Genomic DNA, 24831 nt, shown 5'->3' on the forward strand with positions numbered 1-24831 from the left:
TCCTGAGAAGTATGCCCTGAGGTGGGTATTATCATCCCTATGATTCCAGTGAAAAAAATGAAACACAGACATTTTAAGTGCATTGCTCCAGGTTGTACAAATAGTGAATAGCAGAGCTAAGTTGGAACACAGGATATCTTACCTCAAAGTCGCCACTTTTTTCATAAGATATGGAGGCTCAGCTGTTACTTAGTTACACTTCAAAGTGGAGTCCAAAGAAATGAAATCATCAGTCCCCAAAACAGTAGGGAGGAGAACAATCTCAACTCTTCTCAAGCCCCCAAATTAAGTTTACCAGATAGAGCAAGTAAAAATACAGATGCCTAATTAAATTTGAATTTCAGATGAGGAATGGATATTTTTTAGTATAAATATATACCAAATATTATAAACTAAATATCTGCTCTTTATCTCAAATGTAAATTTAACTGGGTGCCCTGTATTTTATCTGACCAACCATACTTAATACTAAATTGTGGTATGCCCAGTATTAATTTGTATTAAACATATTAAAAATGAAGAAAATTGAGAGTCAACATTCTAGTCCATATGACTATTTCCTCAAAGCATCAGCATATGGCTATGTGTTCTCTGCTGTTTTCACTGAAGCAGCCAGAAAATATGCTCAGAATTTTCTCTGAATTGTTGAGTAGATTTACAAAACAGAACAAATACAGGGGAAAAAAACCTTTAGAGAAGCTTTAGTTATCCTGTGTATCTCGATGTAAACTATTCTGGGGATTCTCTAGCATGTGATTCACTCTGAAAACAAAAACAAGAGAAATAATTGGTGTTTACCAAGACTGGTGTTTGTCAACCCGAACCTAGCTACCATCATCGTTTTATCCCACACTGAAACCCAGCTCCTTCTTAATATGCTGGATAAAAGATGAAATCATCATATCTAACAGATACTATAGCAACAGGGAAACTCTGTGCTTTTGGAATGTAAAATTACTAAGCTTGACATGTAATTAAGAAACTGGGGTTCACATCGACTTCCTAACATTTAAGAATGTCTGATGTACTCAAAATCCTAAGATCTGATGTAGTCATCCCTTTTATCTTTATTTTCCTGGGGTCTTGGGGTTTGAATACACTTAAAGAAGAGTGGAATCATTCCAGAACCACCACTACCTCTGTCAGGAGTGTGAATTCCCTGGGTGGGTGACAGTTTAAGTAAGCTGCATTCCCGACTTGGCTCTCCCCTTGCATTTGCTTTATGATCATGTGCAAATTCTGTAGCTTCTCTGTCCACAGTGTGGGTGCTGAGAGCCTGAGTCTTGGGGCCAGACTGTCTGGTGTGTGTATGACAGAAGCATGTATGTGTGAAATGTATGTGTGACAGAAGCAACTCATTATGGTTCTACCTTGCTAAGGATTGTTGGGAGGGTTAAAAGAACACTTAGAAGAGCCCCAGGCACATAGTTCTTCTCCATACATGCTATTTATTTATTTTCTTAGCAAAAATAGTCCTATTGCATACAATATTGTACAAAGATAAGTGCCAATAATTAGTCTTGTGCCTTGTGATAGCATATGAAACAATTCTTGATCTCCGCTTCCTTCATGGTTAGATGAGGGAATTTGAAAAATGACCCTTGAATAATGATATGTAAAATAATCTATGATACTTCATTCCAATATTGACCTTTGGAAGGCGTCTTTGGAAGATGTTTCAGATGGTAAAAAACAAAAACAAAAACAAAATTCAGCACTTTGGGGAAGTGAGTAAAGGCCCTAAAACTAAATTTTCCCATTCACTGAGTATGTTTCTGCCCCGGTTCCTTGCCCTGTAATCATTCTCCAGCATATTAGCATCCTTGAGAGCCCAAATAGATTATTAAAATCCTGGAACTTGTAAGAAGAAAAAACAAAAGCTCCAAGAGGCATGTTTTGCTCACATTCAGTTACCAAGTTGGTGACTGTTGTAGCCACCCCCCCAAGATGGGCCCCCAATGATCCCACCTCCTGGTATTCATGCCCCTAAAGAGCCCCTCCTGTTGTGTGGGCTTGACTTAGTGATTTGCTTCTAATGAATATAATATGTGGAAGTGATGGTATGTGACTCAGAAATGTAACTCATAAAAGTCAGTTCTCTCTCTCTCCCCCTACTCCCCACCATGCTCATTCACTCTGCTGGAAGCCAGCATGATCACCCAAAAGAGAGGCTCAATGGCAAGAAGGTAAAGCTTACTGCCAATAGCCATGTGAGTTTGGAGATAGAACATCCCCAGTCAAGTCTTAGGATGATCTGTGCCCTGAGCAATAGTTTGACCACTCATGAGAGACTCTGAGACAGCACCATCCAGCTAGGTTGCTTCCAGATTCTTGACCCCAGAAACTGTGTGAGAAAATACTTTTTTGTTGTTTTAAGCTAGTAATATTTAGGTAAATTTGTTATGCATTAATAGCTAAGCAATAAAGAGACAGAGCTGTTACCAGAGCATAATGTTCTTGCAAAGAAGATAGGAATTTCTCTGAGTAAAGTGTGGAATAACCATTGTTCATTCTTAAGTTTTCACAACAGGCCTGAGCAATAATATGAAGTTGAAGTTATCCGTTTAAATAGTAATTAGTTCAAATTAGTCCAAAGTTGAAACTGTTATTTGAAATGAGCTCATTCAGCTATAAAGAATTGAAAGCACTGAGAGCACTCCTTATTTACCAACCATCCTTGGCCACAGTTAACATTTCTGGCTATTTACTCAGGCTCAACCTAATCAGGGCAAACCTCAAATCCACCTCTCCTTTTTAGGGTGGATAAACATTTCTTACAAATCCTGCAGGTGATGACAACTCTTGCAAACACAGTATACGCAGGTGGATTGGATTCTTTATATTGTGACAACAAAACCCAGATCAGAGGACTTAAAATAGATTATATTTTCAGACACAAAACTATTTATATGGCAATCTTTTCAGGTAGATTGGTATTTTAGTCCTGGCTTTACACTGTGTGAAAACATAGTAAACAGTCACTCCTAGGTTATTAAAAATATATAAGGCTTCAGCAAGCACAAAAATGGAGGTAAAGATGAATCCATGCTGAGTCCAAGTGACATTAGGTCATAACAGGTGAACAGATGGAGAAAACCCCCTAAAAGTTGATTTTCAGGAAGTCTGAGAGACTTCAAGCCATATTCAAAGCTAACCATGACTTCCTAGATGGAGCAAAAGACAGAATACAAATGCATTTGGAAAGCGAGTGAGCTAGCTTCTGGGAAAGAAAGCTTCCCAGAGGAAGAAGGATCAAAGCCAAAGGACTTAGATGCAGTACAGATGCCATGGTTCTCAAGGGAAAGGGGTCTTTTTTGTGACAATAACAAGGAGCCTTCATTTGCATTACCTCCCAGACGTCCCCAACTTCAATTCACTTTTGGGCCCCGTGGATTACGGGGGGACCTAAATAAAACATGAAGCAACCGTCTCACTAAAAACTCTCTCAGATATTGGGAGCACTGCCTTGGGACTCATTTGCTACAGAGTACTAAGAAGAGAGCTATTTCTTTTTTCCTTAAAAATTAAGCCACACACTGTGACACTAAAAGGTTCAGTGTTTTGTGGTTGCATCCAGCAGGGGTCAGTGGCACTTAGGGCAGAGCACGGTATATGCTAGCCCACCAAATATGTCTGCTGGAAACACCCTTTGGAATAGGATGGTAGCCCAAGTGCAGTGTAACCCCCGGCAGAAGTGGACTGTTTGGGGAGCAAATGTAAAGCAACCTCTGGAGACTCCCAGGAATGGTTTAGATGTGGAAACCATGCAAAAGGGAGACAAGAACCAGTGAATCCTGAATTACAATTGCCATGACTACAGAAGTGTTCACAGGCTGATAAGGTTTGAGAAGAGTTGGGTTTCATGTATAAATGTACGTTTAAAACAGAGCTGAAGAAGGATGGGTCACCTGGGTGGCTCAGTCGGTTAAGCATCTGACTCCTGATTTCAGCTCAGGTCATGATCTCAGAGTTGTAAGACAAGCTTCCCATGGGGCTCCTTGCTCAGTGGGGAATCTGCTTGAGATTCTCTCCCTCTCCCACTGCCCATCCCCCTGCTCCCACGCTCTCTTGCTCTCTAAAATAAATAAACCTTAAAAAAAAAAAAAAGCTGAAGAAGGAAAGAAGAAAGGCACTTTCTTAGAATGAGATGGCTGGACACAGCTAACAGATGCAAGAGCTGCAACTATAAAGCCACAGAGTTTAGTAACTTCATATTACAATCTAATATGCATTAGTATACAGAGATGCTATATTACGTATTCATATTACAATCTAATATGCATTAGTATACAGAGATACTGCATTGTTTCAGATTTTTTTAATATTGCTTTAATAAGTTACCACAAACCTTAAAACAACACAAATTTATTACATTACAGTCCTGGAAGTCAGCTATCCAAAATCAGTTTCACTTAGATAAAATCAGGGTGTTGGGAGATATGTTGTGGAGGCCCTAGAGCAAAATCCATTCCATTGTCTTGTTTAGCATCTAGAGTTTGGCTACATTCTTGGCCTCCTGGCCCCTTCCTCCATCTTCAAAGCCAACAGAGTAGCATCCTGTCTCCTCCCTGACTTCTGTTTCCACGTTTACATCTTCCCTCTCTAATTCTGACCTTCCTGCCTCCTTCTTTTAAGGACCCTGGTGATTACATTGGTCAACCTGGATAATCCAAAATAAACTTCCCATCTCAAGATTCTTAACTTAGTCACATCTGCAAAGTGCCTTTCACCGTGTAAGATAACATATTCACAGGTTTTGGGGATTAGGGCATTAACATCTTGGGGATCCACTATTCAGCCTACCACACACATGGATAGGAGCCATGAATTTTTACCTCACAACAAATTCCATCCTCTTCCATTTTTTTGGTCTTTCCCTGGGTAAAATTTTTCTTCTTCATTTATCTTACTTTCCTTTGCTTTAGGACTCTATAGCAATTTGATTAAGTTCAAGATTGTTGTATTCAGGTTTATCTTACATAGAAAGAGATAATGTTAAGCTGTCCTCTTGTGAGAGTATTCAAAAGTATTCATTCAGTAAGCAACCTTCGATTACCTTTTGTATGGAAGACAAAGTATTTAGCATTAGAGATACACAACATACAATGCTAGAAGTTCTCTAATCTTCTGGAGCCATGTCAGGCTCAGGGCACCCAGGAGAACATTAGAGAGCAAGATGAAGGTGATGATCATAAACATCTTGACAACACTGGCACACACTTATAAGGTACCTTCTACATGCCAAGTACTATCCTAAATGCATTGCGTGTGTCAGTTTATTTAATAGAAAAGACAATAATCCTGAAATTGTGAGTTTAACTCTCTGGAGTTACCTCTCTGGACATCTTGTAGGTTTTATCACATAGACTGTCTTGTGCCTAAAATCTCTACCTCATGACTTGATATGCTGGAATTTTCTAGACCTTTGGAAATAAATTGTACCGTTTTAGTAATAGACATGATTCTTAAACATCTTAGGTTTTTATCTAGGATATGCTCCCTCCCCTCTCTGTGTATAAGCAGTTCTAGCAAGTCCAAGGAGAGGATCAACCCTTAGATAGCAAATTAGGAGAACCACTACTGCCTCAAAAGGAAAACAATAGTTATTGTTTTTCCCCAATGGGAGGTGAAAAGTGTTCCCTTTATTTCACCTGATAATTCTTAAAAGTTGCTCCCTTAAAAGTCAGTTTTAATGATCCCTGATCTGTGCAACAACAATCTTGAGATTTAGTCCTAACTCCTTCACTAACTAGCTCCTGTGATCGTGGATGAGTAAGCTCTCCGGGTGTGACCCTCTTCATTGGAAAAATCAGTTTGTGCAAAATGGTCTCCTCCAACTCTAAATAATCACCGGACTATTTCTTGCTAGTGGATATAGAAAGTTTTGTTGATAATTTCAAGTTAAAGGCTCTTTTAAAAAAATTACACCTAATCTAATTTTTAGCCCACTGATTTTCTAAGGGCACATTTGTTTTCACTGGTATAGAACAACAGATATTATTTCTAAATTATCAAATGCCATGAGGATCATCTACATCAAGTCAGAGAGTACACAACTATATGACTCCTACAGATAAGCCAATATTTCAAACTCTTCATGATTGCTCTCTTTTCCAGTGTGGCTTCCCTGTATCACTGCTTTTTGAATATAATAACATCATCATCATTAATTATAATTATACCTAATCTGCCAGCTGGTGATTATTTTTCCTTCTTCATTCTCGACTTTTTATATTTTGGATTTTTTTCTTTTTAAATTAATCTTCCCATCTGCAGTAGGTTTAAGACACATAATAGGGGCGCCTGGGTGGCTCAGTCGTTAAGCGTCTGCCTTCGCCTCAGGTCATGATCCCAGGGTCCTGGGATCGAGCCCCGCATCGGGCTCCCTGCTCAGTGGGGAGCCTGCTTCTCCCTCTCCCACTCCCCCTGCTTGTGTTCCCTCTCTCGCTGTGTCTCTCTCTGTCAAATAAATAAAATCTTTAAAAAAAAAAAAAAAGACACATAACAGTCTTTATATTGCAAAAAGTCTCCACAAGCCCTGCTTTCAAGGGGACATATATGTGTCTAAGACTAAAGAACATCAAAATTGTCATGTTTCCATTGCTCATATCTCATTCTAGCACTTGAACTTCTGTGCAAATCAATATCTCCTTAAAGTGTTTCCATCTCTCTCATCCCAGTAGTCCTATAAACGGATTCTCCTCTTTAAGGAATCTGGCTGTGCTTCATGAGCTCTTTTTAAAGGACATTGTCTAATCTGCTGGCACTAAGGCAACTACCTAATGTTATTGTGGCTGAGGATCTGAACAATATTTTCATAGTCCTACTATGTTTTTTTTCCAGTTGGAGAAATAATTGACACACCTCACTGTGTAAGTTTAAGGCAGGCAGCATGATGGATTTACATCTCTTGGGAAATTATTACAACAGGTTCAGCTAACATCTATGTTCTCATAAAAGTACAATAAAAAGAAAAAAAGAAGAGGAAAAAAACCCTTTTTTTCTTATGTGATGAGAACTCTTAGAATTAACTCTTCTAACACCTTTCCCATATATCATACAGCAGCATCAGCTACAGTCATCATGTGTACATTGCATCCCTGGAACTTACTAATTTTAAAGCTGGAAGTTTGTACCTTTGTCCACCTTTCTCCAACTCCCCCCTCTACCCACCCTCCACCTGTTTTTTGTTTTGTTTTGTTTTAGGATACTACATATAAGCGAGATCATAAAATATTTGTCTTTTTCTGTCTTATTTCACTAGCATAATGTCTTTAAGGTCCATCCATGTTGCTGTAAATGGTAAGATTTCTTCATATTTTATGGTTGATTAATATTCCACTCCATTTTATATATACATACCATAACTTCTTTATCCACTCACTCAGTTTCTTTCAATGTCTTGGCTATTGCAAATAATGTTGCTATGAACATGAGGCTGCAGATTATCTTTTCAGGCTAGATTTCATTTCCTTTGGTTATATTCCCAGAAGTGGAATTGCTGGATTATATGGTAGTTCTATTTCTAATTTTTTGAGGATCCTCCATACCATTTTCCATAGTGGCTATACCAATTTACTGTTCCATCAACAGTGCACAAGGGTTTCCTTTCTCTACATCCATACCAGCATTTGTTATCTCTTTCTTTTTGATGATGGCCATTCTAACAGATGTGAGGTGATAGATCATTATGGTTTTAATTTGCATTTCCCTAATAACTTGTGATCTTGAGCATCTTTTCATGTACCTGTTGGCCCTTCATACATCTTCTTTGAAGAAATGTCTATTCAGGTCCTATGGCCATTTTTAAGTTATTTTTAATTTTTATAATTTTATTTATTTTTATTCAAGTATAATTTACATACAGTGTTATATTTGTTTCAGGTGTGCAATATGATTCAACAATTCTATATATTACTCAGTGCTCATCACGATAAGTATACTCTTAATCTCCTCCACCTATTTCACCCATCTCCCCATCCATATCCCTCCCCTATGTAACTATGAATTTGTTTTCCTTTCCTTTTTTTTTTTTTTAAGATTTTATTTATTTCAGAGAGAGAGAGAGAGAGTGAGCACATGAGCAGGGAGATGGACAGAGGGAGAGGACAGAGAGAATCTCAAGCAGACTCCACACTGAGTGCGGAGCCTGTTGCAGGTCTTCATTCCCATGATACTGAGATTGATGACCTGAGCTGAAATCAAGAGTCCACCACTTAACTGACAGAACCACCCAGGAGCCTTTGAGTTTGTTTTCTATATTTAAAAGTCTGGGGTTCTTTGTGGTTTGTTTGTTTCTCTTTTCTTATTTGTCCATTTGTTTTTTTCTTAATTTCCACATGAGTGAAATTATATGGTATTTGTCTTTTTCTGATTGACTTATTTCACTTAGCATTATATTCTCTAGATTTCTTTCATGTTGTTGCAAATGGCAAAGTTTCATTCCTTTTTATGGCTGAGTGTGTGTGTGTGTGTATATATATATAAAGAGTATATATATAATGGACTACATATCACATCTTCTTTATCCATTCACCTTTCAGTGGACCCTTGGGCTGCTTCCATACCTTAGCTATTATAAATAAAGCCTCAGTAAACATAGGGGTGCATATATCTTTTGGAATTAGTGCTTTTGTTTTCTTTGGGTAAGTGCCCAGTAGTGAAATTACTGGATCATATGGTAGTTCTATTTTTAATTTTTTGAGGAACTTCCATATTGTTTTCCACAGTGGTTGCACCATTTGCATTCCCACCAAAAATACATGAAGTTCTTTTTTCTCCACATCCTTGCCAACACTTGTTATATCTTGTGTCTGATTCTAGGCATTCTGACAGGTGTGAGGTGATATCTCATTGCGGTTTTGATTTGCATTTCCCTGATGATTAGTGACATTGAGTATCTTTTCATGTGTCTCTTGGCCATCTGTATGTCTTCATTGGAAAAATGTGTATTCATGTCCTCTGCCCATTTTTAAATTGGATTATTTGGTTTTTGGGTGTTGAGTTGTATCAGTTTTTTATATTTTTTGGATATTGACCCCTTATTGAATATATCATTTGTAAATATCTCCTCCCATTCAGTAGGTTGTCTTTTTGTTTTGTTGATGATTTCCTTTGTTGTGCAAAAGATTTTTATTTTGGTGTAGTCCCAGTAGTTTAATTTTGCTTTTGCTTCCCTTGCCCAAGGAGACTTATCTAGAAAAATATTTCTAACAGTTGAAGTCAAAGAGATTACTGCCTGTTTTCCTCTAGGAATTTTATGGTTTCCAGTCTCACATTTAGGTCTTTAATTCATTTTGAGTTTATTTTTGTGTATTGTGTAGGAAAGTGGTCCTGTTTCATTCTTTTGCATGCAGCTGTCTTTTGCATTTTTCCCAACACCATTTGTTGAACAGACTGCCTTTTTCCCATTGTATATTCTTGATTCCTTTGTCAGAGATTAATTGGCCATAAAAATACAAGTTTATTTCTGGGCTCTCTATTCCATTCCACTGATCTGTGTATGTGTCTTTTTTGTGCCAGTACCATACTGCTTTGATTACTACAGCTTTGTAGTATATCTTGATATCTGGGATTGTGATACCTCCAGTTTTGTTCTTTTACAAGATTGCTTTGGCTATTCAGGGTCTTTTTGTGATTCCAAACAAATTTTTGGATTATTTGTTCTAGTTCTGTGAAAAATATTATTGGTATTTTGCCCATTTTTTAATTAGGTTATTTGGTTTTTGCATTTGAGTTGCATGAATTTTTTATATATTTTAGATATATATACCTTATAGGATATATGGTTTGTAAATATTTTTCCCATTCCATAAGCTTTCTTAGTTTAATGGAGTCCTACTTGTTTCTTTTTTATTTTGTTGTTTGTGCTATAGGTATCATATCTAAAACAAAAACAAAAACAAAAACAAAAAAAACTACACCAAGACCCATTCCAAAAAAGTTTTATTCCTGTTTTTCTTCTAGGAGTTTCATGGTTTCAGGTCTTGCAATTAAGTCTTTACTCCATTTTGAGTTAGTTTTTGTCTGTGGTGTAAGACAGCGGTCCAATTTCATTTTTTTTACATGTGAATATTCAATTATCCCAGTGCCATTTATTGAAATGCTGTCTTTTCTTCATTGAGTATTCTTGTTTCCCTTGTCAAATATTAGTTGACCACATATGCTTGGGTTTATTTCTGAGCTCTCAATTCTGTTCCATTAGTCTGTCTATTTTTATGCTTGTACCATACTGTTTTGATGACTATAGCTTTATAGTATAGCTTAAATCAGGAAGTGTGATACCTTCTGCTTTGTTCTTTCTTGAGACTTCTTTGGCTATTCAGAACTCTTTGTGGTTCTATATAAATTTTAGGAGTGCTTTTTCTACTTCTATTAAAAACACCATTGAAATGTTGATAGGAATTATATTGAATCTATTAAATGGCTTTTGGTAACATTGACATTTTAACAATATTAATTCTTCCAATCCATGAACATAGGACACCTTTCCATTTATTTGTGTCTTCTTCACTTTCTTTCATCAATGTCTTATTGTTTTCAGAGTACAGGCCTCTCACCTCCTTAGTTAAATTTATTATTAAGTATTTTATTGTTTTTGATGCTATTATAAATGGATCAATTTCTTTTTCTTTTTCAGAAAATTCATCGTTAATGTGTTAAAACACTCCTGGTTTTTCTGTTAATTTCGTATCTTTACTGAACTCATTTTTTAGATCTAACAGTTTTTTGGTTGACTGTTCATGATTTTCTGTTTATAAAAATCATGTCAGTTGAATCAGTAATCAAAAAACTCCCAACAAACAAAAGTCCAGTACCAGATGGCTTCACAGGTGAATTCTACCAAACATTTAAAGAAATTTAATATCTATTCTTCTCAAACTATCCCAAAAAATAGAAATGGAAGGAAACTTCCAAATTCATTCTATGAGGCCAGTATTATCCTGATACCCAATAGATTGAAAGCCTCCTTGTCCCCCTTTGTCTCTAAAACAGTGGTTCTCAGCTGGGAACAATTTTATTCCCCCAGGAGATATCTGGCAATGTCTGGAGACATTTTTATTTATCACAACTGGGGCATGCTTTAGCACCTAGTGGCTAGAAGTCATGGATGCTGCTAAACTTCTTATAATGCATAGGACAGCCTCCCACAGTGAAGAATTATCTGGCCAAAGTATCAACAGTGGTGAGTTTGAGAAACTCCTTTCTGAACCCACAGTGAAATGCTAACTCTTCTAATGAGTCCAAAAACAAAGAGGACAAGGAAGGAGAGGCTGTTTTTTACCCCCTAAGCCCCAGAACAGGAGGTCTAATCTTCCCCTACTATGTCACGTCAGCCTGTCTTATTATACCATCTTCATGGGACAAAGACTCAATCCAAAGGTAGAGAACAATAATAGAGAATTTTAAACAGGACAATAAAGGGGGAGAATTTACTCCTATGAAGACTCAGACATTTTTCTCTTTCCTAAAAATAGGGAAATATCTATTCCTCTTATGAATACCTAAAGATGGAGTAAAGGGAAATTTACCTCTCCCAAGAGGTGAATATATACCTTTAATTTTTTTTCTTTTATTACCCCTTTGGAAGAACTTTGAAGGCTTAAATATAATTTATTTCTATCTTTAAAACTCTCTAATGGTTCATATTTTTGTATAGTATGTTGTCAAAACATCTTAACACAGTATGAGAAATACTCCACAAATAAGCTCTTTCTTATTTCTTTAAACTCATAGCCTGTTACTTATTTCTGCCTATTCCATAGCTCATTCATATCACACTTATGGCCTTTTCCTGAGTATATTATGTATCAATATAAATTTCATAAGATTTCATTCACCTGGGACTGTTTTGAAGCCAGGAAATGCCAAGTCATCATTCAAGGCTCAAGTCAAAGGGCTTCACATCTGCACAGCATTTTCAGTCCCTCTCATTCAGACTGGCCTCTTTTCTTTCTGTTCTCCCACAGCACAATATGCCTGTCTTGACTTGGTGCTCATTCCATGTGGCATTATATTATACTTAGTTGCGTAATGTTAACTCCTAGAGAACAAAATTAAGTCTTAACTTAATTTCTGTATTCCCGTGGCATCTGGCAGAGTATGTACTCAATAATGGTGGTTAAGCATGGGAGGGATGTGGCAAAGTGGAAGGAAGAATACAAACAACCAATGGATTTTAGTTAAGTTTTCCATCAGCCTGGATCTTATTTAAATATAAATTGCCCTAATAAGAAGGGGGAAGGCAGTAGCCACTTGCAAATGTTGCTCTAACATGTATTTCATAAGATATTTGTTTTCGTTAAATAAATTATCTTCTGTGCTTAACAACTACTGGGAGTTAATAACTATAAGTAACCACATGGGGTCAAGACTGGAAGATTCCTTCATGACAAACTGGACTCCTTTTCCCCTTTAGAGAATAGCCCATTGTGAGGAGACTTAATTTAGATATCAACCCAATGGCATTTTTGGCAACATTCAAGAGAACATGAAAATATCCCACTGGCTCGCCCATATGTAGAAGCTCATGAATCAAGGATTTAGGTGGCAACTTTCGATAAGATGTAACTATACTTAACCTTTCATTTTATCATGCAAAAAAATCAGGTGTGAAGAAAACATCTAAAAAATGGTTTTAGGAAAAGAACCCTTAATTCAGAATATGTTGGAATAATATAGTTATTTTAATATGCTTTACATGAGGATTATTATAGTCCCAAATCAAAACTTTTCTCTTTTTTTTTTTTAGGATTTTATTTATTTATTTGACAGAGAGAGAGAGAGAGTACAAGCAGGGGGAGCGGCAGGCAGAGGGAGAAGCAGGCTCCCTGCTAAGCAGGGAGACTGATGTGGGACTCAATCCCAGGTCCCTGGGATCATGACCTGGCAGACACTTAACCCACTGAGCCATCCAGGTGCCCCCAAATCAAAACTTTTCTGTTTTTATCTTAAAATTAATGAAAAATTAAGAAGAGCATACTTGGGCTAACTATGTCAATTGTGAATATCTGTTCTTTTCTCTTATTTGCAGTATTTTCAGATGCAAAGTAGTATCAGATACATTTCCTGTTAGGCTGTGTCTATTCATAATAATTTTAGCTAATTTATGAGAAATATTTTATTCATGAGCTTCTATATATAGGTGAGCCAGTGGGATATTTTCATGCTAATGTTTTCCTACTAAATCTACAAAAATCTATAAAATCTAATTTAAATTTATAAAATCTAAATCTTTGAAATCTACTTTTGCTAAGATGTATTTAATTAAAGGGGAAAAAAAGAGAGACAAAATGCAAACCTATTTCCCTAGACTCTTGGTCTTCTAAGATGTCATCACTTCCATTTTTGGGGTTTATTTTCAACTGTTAATAAAGCATTGAAACAGACTGATACAACAAAAAGGGTAGAGGAAATGGATGTATTACTATTCACCTAATGGAAATTTTAAAAAATGATTGTGAGGGAATACTATGAATAACTGTATGCCAAAGAATTAGAAAACCTAGATGAAATGAACAAATCCTAGAAAGACAAATTAATGGCACTGATTCATGAAGCAATAGACAATTGAATATCCAAAAACAAATAAATTGAATTAGTAATTCAAAAATTTTCCACAAAATATTCTAGGTAAGATGGTTTCACAGGTAGATTATATCAACATTTAAAGAGTTAATACTCATCCTTCACAAAATCTTATAAAATATAGAAGAGAAAAAAAAAAAAAAAACACTTCTCAATTCATCCTAAGAGTCCAATAATATCCTGATAACAAAACCAGACAAAGACAAAACAAGAAATGAAAACTATTCACTAATATCCCTTATAAATACAGATGTAAAAATTCTTAACAAAATACTAGCAAACTGAATCCACAAAATATGAAAAGGGTTATATACCCTGGCCATGAATTTAACCCAGGAATGTAACATTGTTTTAACATCCAAAATTCATTCAATGTAATATATCATAGGAATAAACTAAAGGACAAAAAGCACATGATTATCTTAACAGGCACAGAAAAAGCCATTGAAAAAATCCAACATCCTTTCATGATTGAAAAGAACAAAAAAACAAAAAACAACTCAACAATCTAGAAACAGGAAAGAACTATTTCAACCTGATAAAGTGCATCTACAAAATACCCACAGCTAACATCATACTTAATCATGAAATACTGAATGTTTACAACTTAAAAGCAGTACCAAGACAGTGATGTTTGTTCTCATCACCTTTATTCAACAGTGTATTTATGGGTTCTAGCCAGGACAATTAGGCAAGTAAAAGAAATAAAAGGCATCCAGATTGGAAAGGAAGGCATAAAGCATTATCACCTACAGATGATAGGACCTTGTACATAGAAATCTTAAGGAATCCACAAATAAAAACTATTATAAGTAGTGAAAGAGTCCATTAGAGTTGCATGATAGGAGATCAATATAAAAATCAATTATGTTTCTATAAACTAACAGTAAACAACTTAAAAATTAAAAATAATGTAAATGCGGGGCACCTGGGTGGCTCAGTCAGTTAAGTGTCTGCCTTTGGCTCGGGTCATGATCCCAGGGTCCTGGGATAGAGACCCACACTGGGCTCTCTGCTCACTGGGGAGCCTGCTTCTCCCTCTCCCTCTGCCTGCCACTCCCCCTATGTGCTCTCTCTCCCTCTCCATCTGTCAAATACATAAATAAAATCTTTAAAAAAATAACAATGTAAATGATAACAGCATCAAAAAGAATAAAATACTCAGGAATAAATATCACAAAAGATATGCAAGACTTAATATTAAAGTTATCAATGAACAAACTGATGGTTACTGGAGGGGAGGTTGGTGGAGGGATGGGTGAAATAGGTGAAGGGGATTAAAAATACACTTATCCTGATGAGCACTGAGTAGTGTACAGAATTGTTGAAGCATTATATCGTACACCAGAAACTAATATAACACTATATGTTGATTATACTGGAATTAAGGTTTTTTTAATTTAAAAATTAAAAAAAATAAAAAGCTATTAATGAAAGCAAATATCTTTGAAGTAAACTAATGACAAGCCAAAAAAATGGAAAGACATCCCATTACTATGGAGTCTTAAGATGGCAGTACTCCCCAAACTGATCTGCAATATTCAGTGTAGTTCCCTCTCAAAATTATACCTGGCCTTTTGGCAGAAATTGACATACTGATCCAAAATTTACATGGAAATTTAAAAGCCCCAGAACAGGCAAAACAATCTTATAAAAGAACTATAAATTTGGAGGAGCCATATGTCTCTTTTCAACACTTAACTACAAAGCTACAGTAACCAAGTGTATCAAGTCAGTTAAATGGGATAAGAATAATCTTTTCAACAAACAGTCCTGGGACAACTGGATATCCATGTGTAAAGATAAAGTTTACTCAAAAGAATCCATAGATCTAAAGGTAAGAGCTAAAACTATAAAAATCTTAGAAAAAATAGGAGTGGTATATCATTTTTTACCTTGGATTAGTCAACAGTTTCTTAGTTAAAAGCACAAGTGACAAAAGAAAAAGTAAATTAGACTTCATCAAAACTTTTATGCTGCAGATAATACCATCAAGAAAGCAGTAAGGCAAGCCAATGTTACTACCATCAGCCTGAAAGACCAAAGAAAGGAGATAGTGTTATCAGATCATTAACCAAAACTGGGTTCCCTATCTAGAGTTGGGACCAGGAAAAAGGGACAACTTTGACAGAATCTGAAGCCAGGGGAGAGAACAAAGCCTCCACTGTCTGAGGGGCAGAGAGAAAGGAGACATACCCTGGCTTTTTCTTTCTCCTGTCCTTCAGTGTCATGCCAGTTACTCCTATTGGCTGAATTCTGAATTTCCCAAACATGGGAAATATTTGAAAGAGCTGCCCCCTTTTAATAGAGTACAACACACAAAGTGTGAGGGCACACATCAAGAGGAAATAGGCAAACAAATGCCTGGCACAATACAACATTCTCCTCTGGGTTTAGGCAACTATGCTACAGTGTATCATAGTTCTACAACAGATACAATACAATGAGATGGAATAATCGTACCACAATATTTCTTTTCCCAGATCTATTTGAACAGCATGAATTTCTAGCCTGAGTTTGTGCTTGAGTATATGGGTGTGCATGTGCATATGTGCCTGGAGATATGTTTTATATTTTTAATTACAAAGGAGCTTGGGGAGGTGTTGGTTGCTTGGATTCCTGCATAGAAATAACCCCTCCACCTTATCTGTTAAATGACTTTAAAAGTACCCATTCCAATATATATATACAAAACTCCTCGTACAAGTCCTGGCACATAGTAGTGATCAAAACCTGAGTTACTTTCCCGTTTCTGTCTTATAGTGTCATTACAGTAGTGTCCTAGAGGCTTTCTGTTTTTGTTAATTTGTGGGCTGAAGCTACAGAGTCAAAATTTGGTTCATGTTAAGAAGCTCTGGAAAAGTCTATCATGTCATCAGTGATGCTCAGTATTCAACCTGAGGGCTGTCATTTTATCTGGCAACTTCGAAGGCTGCTGCCTTGGCAAAAAGAAGTGGATGCTGGTCCGTGTGATTTACATTACATGGACCTCTGCTCAATTATGATTTGCAATCTGGCTAATCTGTCATCCATTCATCACAAATCAAATACATGTGTGCAAAATGAGACCAGAAGAGGGAGGGCTTGACTAATGAACAAAGGTAAAACTGTTGTTGGAGAGAATGGGAGAACGTTCCAAGTGGCAGCAGAAGCAGTATTAAGCACTTATAGATGGTCCTCACTTTGTCATTAAAATACTAAATTCCTCTATAGAAATTCATTGAGCAGTTTTGCAGTTTGCTACTAGCAGCCAAACAGCACTGTTACTATCCTGTAAAATTAGTCATTTAATTGAACCGAATAATTTTTGCAGGGGTCCTCATTATCCTCATGGCATTCACAGACTTCTTAATCCTTGATTCTGAATCAGTGCCCCACAGCAGGGGCTGAAGGAGGGAACATCCCAGCACTGCTGTTAAGAAGTTCTTGAGGATGGAGCATAAAACTCAAGGTCATGACCATTTGTGTTCATTAAAAATCCCACAGAATTCTGAGACAGGGTAGGAATATTCACTCTCTCTGGTGTCCTGGCTAACTTCCATCTGGATAATTACTTTCTGCCTGCAAAAATGATCCCCCTGCCATTGGAGTTGGCTGGTGTCTTTATTTATTTATTTATTTCCCCACTTTCAGCTCGCATTTGTTATGAGACCAGTACTGATTTCATGAGGTCAAATGCAACCCACTCTTTCTAGAATGAGTTACTGCAAATGTTCTCTCCTACCCTGAGAATCTTCCTTGGACCCCGAAAGTTTGAAGTTTTTATGTTGTATAATCATAACCTCTGCCTCTTTATCAGTAAGTTTTTTAGAATTGTGGGAGGAACATATCTACCATTTTCTTGAAGTTATGCCTCCTTTGGATTTTATTACACTGCATGCATGTCCACATGTTCAATATTCTACAGCTTTGTTCAGAACTTTGTTGATATATATGCAGGCATGCCAGGATAGATGGATATACAAATATTACATCACAATACATTGTTCATTTTTCTTCCATTTATATTATATTTCTGTAAGATATATTTGCATATCTTAACATACATATATCCCTTCACTACAACACATATATCTGGTTTTAATCTGAATTTCTTATGAATTTTATATAACACAATTATCTCTGAAGAGCAGAAACCTAAAAAGGGTAACATTGCTGCCATCTCTTCCCTCATAGACAATTTTTTGATCAAGTGGATTTTTCTCCCCTGGACTTCTTGCTTAGCAATACCCATGAAAATCAAAGAGAAAAGCATATTGAAAATTTGCCTGGAGGTTGACTGCTATCTATTAAAAAAAAACTGATTGAAGATTGATTTCAAAATAGGAAAAGGTTTCCTTCTCTTCTTTTTAAAGCACCTCTTCTCCATTTATGTCCCTTTCTTGCATTATTAGAGAACAACATTTATTCTTAGAAGTCTGGATTCATAGGTTGACAAGCCTTTAAAAATCATTTCTCCTAATAGCTTTCATGATCAAAAAGAGACCAAATATATTTTCAGATTAAGTGTAGGGTAGGCAGATTTTTTTTTTTTTTTTAGAAGAGAGTCTTTCCTATATAACTCAAATCAAAGTGCATTAGGTTAAGTCACTTGGAAATCCAGTCTTATGTATATGTCTAATATCAAGGTTTAGATTAACCAAAGTCAGATTTTGAAAGGCTCTTAACAGTTACCTGTGCCAATCTTTCAGTGATATAAACAGGGAAATTAAATTAAGGTTATTGCTTCAAAGTCACAAAACTGAAAGAATTGAGACTAAAATCTAATTATCACTGTGACTTTTTTTTATTTCTTTGAAAATCTTCCTAGAACCTCATAAGTTCAAAGTTTTTATCTGGTATTATCATATCCCCTACCTATTTCTTAGTACATTTGCTAAAATGATTGAAAGGACATTTCTGCTCTTCTTTCTTAAGTTATACCTCTTTTGCACTTTATGACATTGCTTGTTCCCAGCAAAGACTATTTCATATATACATTATCATATAAGAGATGGGACACACCATTTTCTGTGGCATAAAATAGTGTTCCATATTGACTCTTGTCTACTTAGAAAGCCTGGAATCTGTGGTACAGGAGGAAGACCCTGCACTACAAAATCTGTCCAACATGGCATTTACATAATGGTTCATGTCATTCACCTTATCAGTACAGACATGGAAAATTCGTTGCTACATGAAAGGGAGGAGCATGGTCTGTAAAGGTGATTTTGAAGAGTAGGCTGAGGTGGTGAATAGAACTTATGACCAGGTGTTCCATGACAGAGAGTGAATACAACAAAAGGGAAATTCAGTTCATTCCATGGGAGTTGCCAGTCTGGATTAGATTACTGATCCATAAATTTTGGATACCTTCCCATAGCAACAGAGGCCTATTCCAAGACCTTATCAAGAAATCAGAATTCTTTCATCAGATTCCAAGCCAAATGAACTATGCAAAGGAAAGTCAGTTGTAAAAGACTTGAGGGATCAATGAGCTTTGAAACGGAAAGTCTGAAACAAGGAGCACTTATGTTTTACCTAATCAGGTATACCATTCCCTTTGAATATGTGCATTACATATAATATACATTAATAATAAATATATAATTTCATTAAATTGTACTTTGGTTCTAAGAGAAGATCTTAAAGCCCTTGTGGCTACAATAAAAAGATACTTTTTAAAAAAGTGAATTTAAAAATCTTTTTTGTACATATTTTACAGTGGCATGTAAATTGATAATTGGATGTAAATATATATTATCTGTCCCAACTGATTGAGGTAGGGATCAGCACCAGAGCTAAATAAACTCAGTAAGATTGGACAAAGATAGGCTGGCCACATCAAGGAGAACTGGATGTGACAATCCATCTGGAACATGGTGGATGACAGCTATCAGAGCTAATCACTAATCACACACAAATGCAGGTGATTTAAGATTAGGTTTCAATTTTGTTGTTCTCCAATAATGCTATCCCACTGGCACAACACCACTTATTAAAACCACCATCTTTTCCCCATAATTTGAGATGCCATCTTTATCAAATACTAAAGGTCCATATTCAAGTGGGATTTTTTTCTTCTCTATTAATTTATCTGTTCATGAGCTAATACAACACTACTTTAATTACAAGGTTTTACAATGTGTTCTAATATCTGCAGAGACAACCCATACCTCATCCCCCCCCATATACCACTTTATTTTTTATTTTTTTGGCTATTAATGCTATTTTTGTTTTTCCAACAAACTTTACAAGCAATATACTAAGTTCAGGGAAGCAAAAGGGAAGGGGGAAACTGATGGTTAAAATTAGTTTTATAGTTTATCAAAAGGATACTGAGATCTTTTTAAATTTATTTTATCTTATTTATTTTTAAGTTTTTATTTAAGTTCTAGTTAGTTAACATGTAGTGTAATATTAGTTTCAGGTGTACAGTGTACTGATTCAACACTTCCATACCTCACAAGTGCACTCCTTAATCCCTACCACCTATTTCACCCATCCACCCACCCACCTGCCCTCTAGTAACCATTAGTTTGTTCTCTATAATTAAGAGCCTGTTTCTTGGTTTGCCCCCCTCTTTTTTTCCCTTATGATCATTTGTTTTGTTTCCTAAATTCCACATATGAGTTTGATTGTATGGTATTTGTCTTTCTCTGACTGACTTATTTCGTTTAGCATAATACTCTCTACCTTCATCCATGTTTTTGCAAATGGCAAGATTTCAGTCTTTTTAATGGCTGAGTAAAATTCCATTGTTCCTCTTCCTTATCCATTCACCAGTTGATGGACATTTGGGCTCTTTCCATAATTTGGATATTGTTGATAACGTTGCTATAAACATCAAGGTGCATGTATCCCTTCGAATTAGTAATTTTTGCATTCTTTAGGTAAATACCTAGGAGTGCAATTGCTGGATCATAAGGTAGTTAGTTCTATTTTTAACTTTTTGAGGAACCTCCATACTGTTCTCCAGAGTGGCTGCACCAGTTTGCATTCCCACCAACAGTGCAAGAGGGTTCCCCTTTCTCCATATCCTCACCAACACCTGTTGTTTTCTGTGTTGTTAATTTTAGACATTCTGGCAGGTCTGAGGTGATACCTCATTGTAGTTTTGATTTGTATTTCCCTGATGATGAGTGATATTGAGCACCTTTTCATGTGTCTGTTAGCCATCCGGATGTCTTCTTTGGAAAAATGTCTATTCATGTCTTCTGCCCATTTCTTAACTGGATTATTTCTTTTTTGGATGTTGAGTTTGATAACTTCTTTATATATTTCGGATACTAACCCTTTATCAGATATGTCATTTGCAAATATCTTCTCCCATTCTGTAGGTTGCCTTTTAATTTTACTGAAAGATACTGATATCTTTATGATGTTGTAATTCCTTAAGAAAATAGCATGTCATTCTGTTTATTCACATCAAAACTTTTATGTTTCATTAAGTCTCATTTAGGTATTTTATATGTACTTATTTTTCTATCCATTTATTTATTGCTATAGCAGTGGAATCTTTTTTCCATTATATCATCTTATTGATATTTGTATATGCAAAGGCTATTGATTATTTTTAAGATTTTATTTATTTATTTGACACAGAGAGAGATACTGAGAGAGAGAGCACAAGCAAGGGGAGTGGCAGGGAGAGGCAGAGGCAGAGGGAGAAGCAGGCTCCTAGCGGAGCAAGGAGCCTGACGCAGGGCTCAATCCCAGGACTCTAAGATCATGACCTGAGCCAAAGGCAGATGCTCAACTGACTGAGCCACCCAGGTGCCCCAAGGCTATTAATTTTTACATGTTGGATTTTATAACTTGTTACATTTTGAAATTCTCATATTATTTGAAATAAGTTTCCCATTGATTTTGTTTTCTACATATTACCTTAGCTGAAATTACTCCAATGACCGCTTATATCACTAAAAGAGAGACAATTACACATTAAGTACCATCTAATGGAAATAAATACACAACACCATCTATGAAGTGTACTAGGTAAAACAAAAATCAAGCCTGGAGCAGATCAAGCCTCTAGATCCAATTTCTAATTGAAAAGAAGCACAGGGGATAGCAGAACATAGTAAATGACAATACAGGGTGCAATCAATAAAATTCTTAACTGCAAGAAATTCTATAAGGAAGTAAACAATGTATTCAAAAAAAGGGTGAAGCAACATATAGAAACTTAACATTTGAACATTTCAGTGAAAATAGAAAAAGTATAATTTTATATTATACTTTATTTTTATAGTCATTTAAATATATGTAATTTATATTACATTTTTTAATTATAATTATACTAATTCAAATATGCATTTTATATTTTTTACACTGAAGAGCACAGTAAAGAGTGTTTAAGTTAAGTTTCACTTTAACTTTTCCCTAGGGGAAAGTCATGTAATAAAAAGTTTATTTTGAAAGCAGGCAAAATGAAGAATAAAAAGGAATATAAAAAAGATGGGACACACAGAAAACACATCACAATATGGTAAATATAAGCCTAAACATATCTATAATTTCATTTAAAAAATCCAACAATATGCTGCTTATAAGAGACACCCTTTAAATATAAGAACATGCCTTAAAAATAAATATAAGAACACATCTTAAATATAAGAGAGGTTGAAATTAGAAGTACAGAAAAGGTGTATCATACAAACACTAAGCGAAATAAAACTGGTGAAGCTATATTAATAGCAGACAAAGTAGACTTTAAATCCAGAGACTTACAAAAAATAAAGATACATCTCATGATAATAAAAAGGTCAACCCACAAGGAAGATATCACAATCTACAATCCATGTTCCTATATCAGAGCTTCAAAGTACAGGAAGCAAAAATGGAAAGAAAACATAGAAAACCCATGTCACATATGAGAGACTTTAAAACAAACCTCTTCATAGCTGATGGTATATACAAATAAAAACATTAGAAAAGATACGGAAGACCTAAACAAGATTAATGAAATTAACCTAATTGTCATATAAAGAACACTAAATCTAACCATGATGGAATAAACATTTTCTTCAAATGTACATGCAGTACTTACCAAAATGATAGTATGTTGAGTCTGAAAGTAAGGTCTAAAATTTTTCAAAGCTTTAAAATCATCTCAAAGCATTTTTTTTGACCAGACAGGAATTATGCCATAAATCAGTTTAAATACAGAAAAACCTAACAAACCCAACTATTAGTAGTTGAGCAATTCTATTTTAAAATATATTATGACTAAACTAAGATATCACAAAGGAAATCAGAAATTAATTTGAATTAAGTGATAATGAAAATAAAAGATGTGAAAACCTGTGGGATACAGCAAAAGATATGCTTGAGAGGAAATCTATAGTATCAAATGCATAGATTAGAAAAGGAAAAAATGTGAAACATAATGATCAAAAATTTCTTCTCAAGGAATTAACAGAGGAACAGAAAATTAAACCCAAAGAGAGTAAAATACAGATAATAAAAAGAAGAATATGTATGAATTAAATAGAAAACACATACATGAAAAAAAATCAACACGGCCAAATTTGGGTCATTTGACAACAGTAATAAAAATGATACACTGCTATTAAGATTTATTAAGGAAAAGTAAAAAAGAAGGAATAAATTCCTAATATCAGTAATGAATAATGAAACATCAAGTTAGAGATCCTAAACTTATTAAAATAATAAGGAGATATATGAAGAAGTTTTGTGCCAGTAAACTTGAAAATAGAGATGAAGTGGAAAAGTCTAGCAAAACTGATTCCAATAGAAATAAAAACTCTAAATAATCTCATATCTAGTAGTTTGATCCTTAGCTATAGACCTTTCCACAAAGAAAACTTTAGATTTAGACAATTTCCTTAATGTTCTTCCAAAGACTTACTAAAGAAAAAAAATTACACAAAATGACCCAAACCAGAGAGAAAATACTTCTAATTCATTATGGGAGGCCAGTATAAACCTGGTATCAAAAGTTGAAAATGTCATCACAACGTAAGAAAAAACAAAGCATTACTGGACAATCTGTACAATAAACACAGGTACAAGACCTATATGCAAAGATTCTAAACAAAACATTAGGAAATCACATTCTTTCACATATGTAATGACTATAGCCTGACGAAGTTGAGCTTATTTCACGAATGCTAAGTTGGTTTAACATTAGAAAACCAATACAACCCACCACATTATAGAAAGAAGAAAAGTTATCATTGATCATGTCAATAATCCATTCATGATAAAACTAGGAATTGAATTATTTTTTAATCTGATAAGGAACATCTATAAAGACCCTCCAATCCACCACCAAAGTTAGTAGTGATATTTAGAGCTTTCTTACCGAGACTGAGAACAAGACTAAGATGCTAGTGTCATCACTTTTATTCAACCGTGTACTGGACCTTCTAGGGAAAGGAAAATAAATAAAAAATATATGGCTTTGGAATGAAAAAATAAAACTATCATTATTTGTAAATTAGAAAATTTAAAAAGTTTACAGACAAATATCAGTATTAATAAACAGATTGAGTACAGGCAAACCATAAAACAGGCTCTTTTTTCTTTTAAGATTTTATTTATTTATTTGACAGAGAGAGCACAAGCAGGCAGAACGATAGGCAGAGGGAGAAGAAGAAACAGACTCCTGCTGAGCAGGGAGTCCGATGCAGGACTCGATCCCAGGATCCTGGTAACATGACCTAAGCTGAAGGCAGACGCCTAACTGACTAAGCCACCCAGGCGCCCCAAAACAGGCTCTTAACTATAGAGAACAAGCTGAGGTTTGCTGGAGGGGAGGAGGGGGGGATGGGCTGGATGGGTGATGGGTATTAAGCACTTGTGATGAGCATTGGGTGTTGTATGTAAATGATGAATCACAAAATTCTCCTTCTGAAACTAGTATTAACTATATGTCAACTAACGGGAATTTAAATAAAAACTTAAAAATAAATAAATAAATAAATAAAACAAGGTCACAAGGTCTAAAGTTAAAGCCCAAGTATCAATTGTATCAATTTCTATCTACGAGCAGTAAATAGAAAATGAAAATTTTTTAAAAATCACACCTTTTACAAATAAAACAAAAAATCAAAAATAGTAGGAGTAAACTAATGAATTATGATCTATTTCTTCAGACGAAATCTCTACTAGAATACCACAAGACATTATTGAAATAAATTAAATAAATGGAGTGATATGCTACATTCTTGGATGAGAAGACTAAAGAAAATCTGGTTTTTTAAACTCACATAGTTCCAGTGCAATTTTAATAAAAAG

Source organism: Mirounga leonina, unplaced genomic scaffold, assembly GCF_011800145.1.
Source record: "Mirounga leonina isolate KUSES-001 unplaced genomic scaffold, KU_Mleo_1.0 Mir_115, whole genome shotgun sequence".
Lineage (NCBI taxonomy): Eukaryota > Metazoa > Chordata > Mammalia > Carnivora > Phocidae > Mirounga > Mirounga leonina.